This window comes from Arvicanthis niloticus, chromosome 8 (assembly GCF_011762505.2).
Source record: "Arvicanthis niloticus isolate mArvNil1 chromosome 8, mArvNil1.pat.X, whole genome shotgun sequence".
NCBI lineage: Eukaryota > Metazoa > Chordata > Mammalia > Rodentia > Muridae > Arvicanthis > Arvicanthis niloticus.
The window spans coordinates 49,571,155-49,578,663 of record NC_047665.1 but is presented as its reverse complement, the minus strand read 5'-3'; the positions used below and the strand labels follow the sequence as shown (position 1 = coordinate 49,578,663).

Here is a 7,509-nt window from a genome sequence, read left to right as displayed (position 1 = left end):
AGTGAAGAAATATTATTATAGTCTTGACTCTTATTACTGACAGCCTTGATATTTTACATCAGTCTTCTAATAATTAATTCTAATTCTACACTTCATCATAATTTCTAAGAACCTTAAAACTATTTTGTTGCATATGTATATGTGTGATGTACATATATACATATATATATGTATGTGTGTGTGTGGTGTACATGCATGTATATACATATATATGTATATATATATATATGTATGTGTGTGTGGTGTACATGCATGTATATACATATATATGTATATATATATATGTATGTATGTGTGTGTGGTGTACATGCATGTGTATATATATATGTGTATATATATACATATACATATATATATATGTTCACATGTAAGTAGGTTCATGTGTGTGTAGTTGTATGTGTGTATGGTGGTCTGAAGTTGACACTGGGTATTTTCCATAGTTACTCTCCACTCTATGCATTGAGGTAGGGTCTCTTACTAAATATGGAGCTATGGAGTTCATCTTTTCTACTAGTATAACTGGCCAATTTGCCTAGGGGATTCTGTCTTTTTACAATTGACTGGATTCTGAGTAGCTACCACAGCCACCTGGCTTTTAAGTGGTCTCTCATGCTCTGAACTCCAGAAAGTACTTTAATGGCTGAGCCTCAGAACAATATTTTGGTTCCTTTGATAATTACTCAAACACAATTTCTCCAGGGAATATTACATTACATTCCTTCTAAAGTTATAATAAACACTACTAATATAATATTATTGAGTGTGCTCAGCTTTACCTCTGTATAAACGTTTACAGTGTAAGTCTCAGTGTCCAAGGCATTAGGTACCTAACCATGTCAGTTCTTAGAAGATGAGCTATGAGCACTTTGGGTCTGACATACTGAGCTTGGCACTGTGCTGATGCTAACTGTATGGGAAGCCATTCTGTAGTCCATAGACAACTACGAACATGTCAGTCAGCTCTTGTTAGCATCCTTCATCCTGAGAAATGGTCAATTCAAATCCTAGCTTTTCTGGAATCTTCTCACTGTTGAGGCTCTCGTATTTTTTTGTTGTGTTGTCTCCATAGAACATATAACTCTGTCACCTATGGTTTAATTACTCATCTAACTTGTGAAATCCTAGAGGGCAAGGTTCAGTCTGGCTACATCCATAGCATGAAATGCAGGGTTTGCCATGGAATGAGCCTGCAATGATTGTTTATGGAAATGAGTAAACAGATCATTTTTATATTATGGCTTGTTTCTTAGGGAAGTAAAGGTGACAGTCCTTGAGCTGAAATTCACTTTAATTTTCTTTATTTCTACAGAGTCATTAGTTACATAACTTGTGTTGTCTGGTTTAAAAAATGATGTATGTGATCACTTTGAGTGAGGATATACTGAACGCTGGCTTGTAGGTACCCAAGTTAGGGCTTAGCTAGATAGTGGTGTGCCCCTTCCTATATTTATTCTTTGTTTGTTTGTTTGTTTGTTTTTCGAGACAGGGTTTCTCTGTGTAGTCCTGGCTATCCTGGAACTCACTCTGTAGACCAGGCTGGCCTCGAACTCAGAAATCCGCCTGCCTCTGCCTCCCAAATGCTGGGATTAAAGGCATGTGCCACCACTGCCTGGCCCTATCTTTATTCTTATAGAGACCAGTATGTAATGAGTAATTGCCAGACTCCATGGCTTCACTACACCCTTCATTAATATAGTCAAGTACATAAAAAATTCTTTTATTCAAAATCAAATAATTTATTAAGTAGTTATCTTGGGCTCTAACATATAAAAAACAATGGGCACACAATGGTTTTATACCAAACTTAGTGTCGTAGCCAGTGTTCTATTGCTGTGAGAGATACTGTGACTGCAGCAACTCTTCTGAAACAAAGCATTTGATTGGAGTTGCTCTAAGCTTCAGAGGCTCAGACTATTTTCACTATGGTGGGGAGCATGGTGGCACATAGGCAGCCATGATGCTGGAGAAATAGCTGAGAGTTTTACATTTAGATCTGCAGACAGAGGTAAGAAAGAGCCACTGGGCCTGGCTGGGGCTTTTGACATCTCAAAGTCCACCCCTAGTGACATACTTCCTCCAAGGCCAGACCAAGTCTAAGGCCATACCTCCTAATCCCTCTCTAACAGCCCCACTCCTTAATGGCTAAGCACTTAAATATATGAGCCTATGAGAGCCATTCTTATTCAAACCACCACACTCAGGAGGAATCAAAAATGAAGGTATATGCCAAAAATGAACATCTGACTTAAAAATAATGGCTTAGCTACTGATTTACCTGTGCATATTATACGCAGACACGGGAACACACACATGATTTTTAACTGCAAACTTAAATTGTATCCCAATAATTTCAACTGTAGTTTCACTAGGCTTGGAAGAGAGGAGGATAGACTTTTTCTCACAACTTAAAAGTTTACCAGATTTGTGTATCTAAGATTTCTAAGCCCTAGGCTGGAAAGATGGCTCAGTGGGTAAGAACACTTGATGTTCTATCATGAGGATCAAAGTTTCACTCTAAGTACTGATGCCAGGTATCACAAATACCTATAATTCCAGCCCTGAGCTCTCTGCTAGCCTGTCTGGATACCTGCACATATATGTATGTATACATTCAGATTGTTGCGCGCGCACACACACACACACACACACACACACACACACACCAAAAATATACTAAAAAAATCTTCAAAAGGTTAATTTTACTCAGTGTATATGGTAATTCCAAACAACTACCAAATTGTCTAACAAATCTCGGACAAATACAGAACTGACTTGTCATCCTGCACTATTGAGTAGCAATAGGCTTTATTGTGGACCTGATTTAAGCTTGATCTGTAAGAAAAAGTAATTTTAAATACCTTGTTATGTTGGGAGTGTAAAGTGTCCCCAACAGGCTCTGATGTTTGAATACTTGTTCTCCAGTTGGTGGTACTATTTGAGAAAGCTGTGGAATCTTTAGGAGTTGGAGCCTTGGTGGAGAATGTACATCACTACAGGTGAATCTTGAGGTTTTATAGCCTCATTGCTCTCCCTGATTCCTGATCGTGGATATAAATAATGTGATCCACAGACTCATGATTCTGCTGTCGCACTTGCTGCTTGCCCTGATGTGCTATATGAGCCACAATAACCCCTTTATGCCTGTGGTTTCTTTTTGTCAGTTGTTTTGATTACATTAACAAGAAAAGTGATCCATGCACACCCCAACTGAATCTAGGCTCTTCTTTGCTTCCTATCAAAGTGTGCAGAAGTCAGGTGACAACTTTGTGTGCCAGTTCTCAGGTACCTTCCTCTTTTTGTTTGAGATGAGGTCTCTCCTTGGCTTGGGACTTTACCAAGTGGGCTCAGCTGATTGGCCAGTGAGTCCTAGGATTTGCCTGTACTGGAATAACAAACATGTACCAGGACACCTAGCTTTTCTGCACAGGCTCTGGGAATCCAAACTCAGATCTTCACACTTGCAAGGTAAGTACTTTACCTCTAGGCCATCCTCTAGCATTTAACCTAATATTGCAGAGTTAAATAGTACCTTAAATATAATATCCTAAGACTGGAGATGTAGTGCAAAAGCAGAGTGCATGCCCTCTATGTAGTAGCCTTGAGTTCAATCGTTAACATAGCAGCAACAACAGCCAGCACCAAAGTAGAGCAAAAACAAAAATAAACCAAGGTTCTGTATGGCCAAATAAGTAAGTATTCTGAGAAGCTGGGAAGGCAGCCCTGGGAATTGGGTTCAGAATTTGGTCTTGGCTCCCTGTCTAGTTGTATTTTTATCAAGCTGATATCCTGACAGTCGAGATGAATGAAAGATCCCCAAAGTAAACATCATAGAAAGAAGAAGGCAGGAGGCTTGGCTTTGTGGAATACAGATACTTTGAGAGAGAAAAGTAAGTCAGAGGCAAATAATAAAAGCGCTATCCAGGGAGCTGCAAATGGAAGCTCTGAGTTACAGCTCATGGTCACTGAGGGACCAGGGCATCTATGATACTAGACAGAGCTCACGGGAAGGGTGGCAAGCAGGAGTCACTGGATTGGATAATGACAAACACTAGTTAATTGGAAAGCCAAGCATGAGTTCTAGAATCTGATATCTAATTGAAAGAGATCACTCTTGATCTCTTGCTCTTGCTCTCTTGATCCCTCTGTTCCCGACCCCTTCCCTTTCTCTCCACATGCTCATGGCCAGCCTCAACTCCTCTGCCTCTCTAGTCTGTCTCTCTACTCTCTTTCTCTCTTTCTGCCTCCACTACCCTCCTGGATCCCCTCCCCACACCCTGAATAAACTCTATTCTATACTGTAAAAAAAAATGATCATAAAGAATGAGAAAATAAAGTCACTATTTAAGATTTATTTGAAAGCCAGAAAGGCATTCATTAATTTATCCTTTGCAGAATAATCCAGTCATGGGGAGAAAGGAGCTTAGCTAGTGAGGGAATTCACATTAGCTAAATGTGGAGAATCCTAGAAACGGGTATGTCCAATCCTAGTGGGGAGGGACCTAACAAAGCACAAGTTAGTTTTAAATCAAGAGATAATTTAATTACTGACTATAGTGAGAATTTTGTTTTCTTTAAAAATAAACCCCAGTTATGTGATTATGTTTTTGTTTTAATCTTAGGTGTGGGATATGAGGCTACTTCAGACTGTCCACAGCCATTGTGACTTGTCTCATGCTTTAGGAGGGGTGTGATTTTTGCCAGCTGCAGATAGTTTACTCTTGGAATTCTGGAGACTCTTGAGATGTATAGAAGGGAGAATCCCAAGAGCCTGTGGCATTTGCTTTCCCTATGCTTCCCCCACCCCCACTGCTGCTGTTAGTCTCTGTTGCTGCTGGTTCCTGCTTTTGTATTTGCTGTTTTGCTGCTTTTGCTGAATATTTCATTTGCTAGATTGCTGGTTGGAGATATCCTGACAATAATTAAACTTACCTGTAGGAGATCGATGTCCCTAAACAGAAGGAGGTAATCTAAAGAGATCTATGCCCTCTTTTCACTCTAACCTTCTATCTTGCCTGTTGGGACGTTGAAAGGTATTGTGGTGGAGATGGGTGGTATATATAAGAACCCAATAAAGCATCCCCAAAAGTATAGCTACATTTGACCAAAGGAAAAGTGTCATATGTAAATGCTAAACTGGAAACGAAGCTAAGGAATGCTTCTTTAAAATGTTTATTGATTTCTTGGTGTGCTTGTATTACATAATGCCACCTGTAGAAAATGAGGTCATTTCAAGTTTTAATCCTTTGGAAAAGGGAGATTGTTTTTAGAAAGTGATGTCAATAGATGAGAATTAAAGAAACTGAGAGATACTATATTAGATAGAAAAGTGTTAGGTTGAAACCAACAGGATGGCTGACTCGGAGTCTTAGGCCATTTTGATTCCTCCAGTCACAAGTAGTGCAGAGCAAGATGTTCTAACACTAGATCAGTGCCTTGGTCACTTCTAAGTCCTGGCTCCATCTCTTTATTTTTTTTCTCCCACAGCATCCAGTGACCTCACTTCCATAGGGCAGGTACAGGAGCTGGAAGAGAGCAGCAGTACACAGAGATCACTTCATGTTGTTCCAAGTCATACCACCCCTCACCCCTGGCCATCTTTGCTTTCTAGCACAGTTATGTAAAACTGGGACACCAAATTTAGGACATAAGATTCAAGGCATTTCTGCCTCATGCCATAACGGAATGGTTGTTCTAGCAAAAGAGCAATGAGATATTTCAGGAGTAGCAAAGGTCTATGTGGCACCCATGTAATCAAAAACTAGCCATAGGCTAAAGTGCTGAATATACCACCATGTGCTCCAAGATGTCTGCAGAGAGAGTGGAGAAAAATGAGGTTGTGTAGAAGTCAGAAGAAATAAACCTATTTCATGTTAGCCTACTTGAAGGGAACACAGAAAGTTTTGATGTGACAAAACTTGAGGACAGACTTGAGGACAAGTATGGGGGTTTCTCTCATTTTTGTGATTTCCCTGGAATGAGTTATAGGGCCTGGTAAGAACACATTCTGGGAGCATGTGTTTTAAGTACAACTTAGATACCTTATACACAAACAAAGTAGAACTGTCTTGTATGACCTATGCCCATGAGGAGAACACGTTCAGTAAAGGGCAAACAAGATAAAGTATGGATGGAAGCTTATGTCACACAGAGATGAGAACAACCAAGGCATGATGCGGAATGTCCAAGAGAATATGTGTAGGCAGTCTCTGTGTGTGCATAGGACTAGAAATACATTCTGGATAACCCCCCTCACCCCCTCACACTAAAGAGATGGGTAACATAAGAAACATGAGGGAGAGAAATAATGTGAGGAAGAATGACCAACCTAGGGTATTCACATGGCTGGAGAGTGGGAGGCAGGAAAAGATCACATTTCTGATCAACACAGACTCGAAGGCTTGCTAGACCCACTCTGTGGATTACCCGGTGTTAAGTTCACTGGTCTCTACAGGTCTCAGCACTGATCCCTGGCCAGAAAGGATCCAGAAAAAGTTCATGCTGACTCTGCAGTCAACTCTCTGCTTCTGTCAATGTAGATCATTATCTTCATCAAGAATTTAGATCTAGGTCAGTTCACAAGGTTGGAGCAATGTCTAAACGAAGTGTAGGAGGGGTCGGGAAATATCCCATAGGGGAAAGTTCTGGCCAAACAGCTACAAATATATTTGGTAAATATGAAGTCACAGGAGAAAACAGTGGTTCTCACTTGCTGACATTACATTTTAGAATATTTAGCATACAAGGCATCTTGAGGAGAGATAAAAGTTTTTCAGCATACGGATTTAAAACCCCTTGTAAGGACAAAAATATACTGGAGAAAAGAGAACACAGGAATAAATTCACGAGCTGTTCATGTAAATATGAGCTTAAATTGATACCAGAATACACAGTGTGCTGTCCTCATCATAAGAGACGACAATAATGAAAACATTTTCGGGAATTAGAACTTACAGTTCAAAAGGTCCATGAATACCCTTTCTCTGGCAATGTCAGTGTAGTTGTGGCACACAGAATAATCAACAGTCTGGGTGTCTAATACTAGTTCATTGAGGCTTGTGAAGCAAGGGAAGGCACTGTAAGAAGGAGCAAGTGATCCAGGTTTTCAACAAAGTCAATCAGAAGCAGCAGAAAATTCCAGAAGGAATTAGAGCTTAGTGCAGCATTAATGGTTCATAATGCAATTCCTTGGCCATCAGAGTATAAATAGATGGACAGATAATCTAAACAACCTGGAACCTGTTTGTTTACTATGACCAGGAGATAGGTTAACTCTTGGAGAAAGGAAGACTTAGATTACTAGACAGCCAGGGGACAGAGAAAGACATAGTTCTGTGGACTTACTAGCATGTAAGAAAGCATATTACAGAACGAATTCACCCAAGAGGAATACAAGAACTTAAATGGTTGAGAGGGCTCTGCCATGCCTAAGTCAAGCTTGAAGCCATGTTGATTTGAGGACAAATAGGAGGAGGAGGTCAAATCACATTAATTAAACAGATTATATAATAT

At 39.9% G+C, this 7,509-nt stretch overlaps 1 long non-coding RNA gene across 1 annotated transcript in view; it reads right to left on the bottom strand.

The window, feature by feature from the left end:
• Window positions 1-5,196: 5,196 nt before the first annotated feature.
• The window catches only part of LOC143443203 (uncharacterized), a 102,036-nt gene continuing 99,723 nt past the window's right edge, over window positions 5,197-7,509 (bottom strand). The window contains exon 3 of the long non-coding RNA XR_013111968.1: window positions 5,197-5,522. This is a non-coding gene — a long non-coding RNA (uncharacterized LOC143443203). The remainder of the gene's footprint in view (window positions 5,523-7,509) is intronic.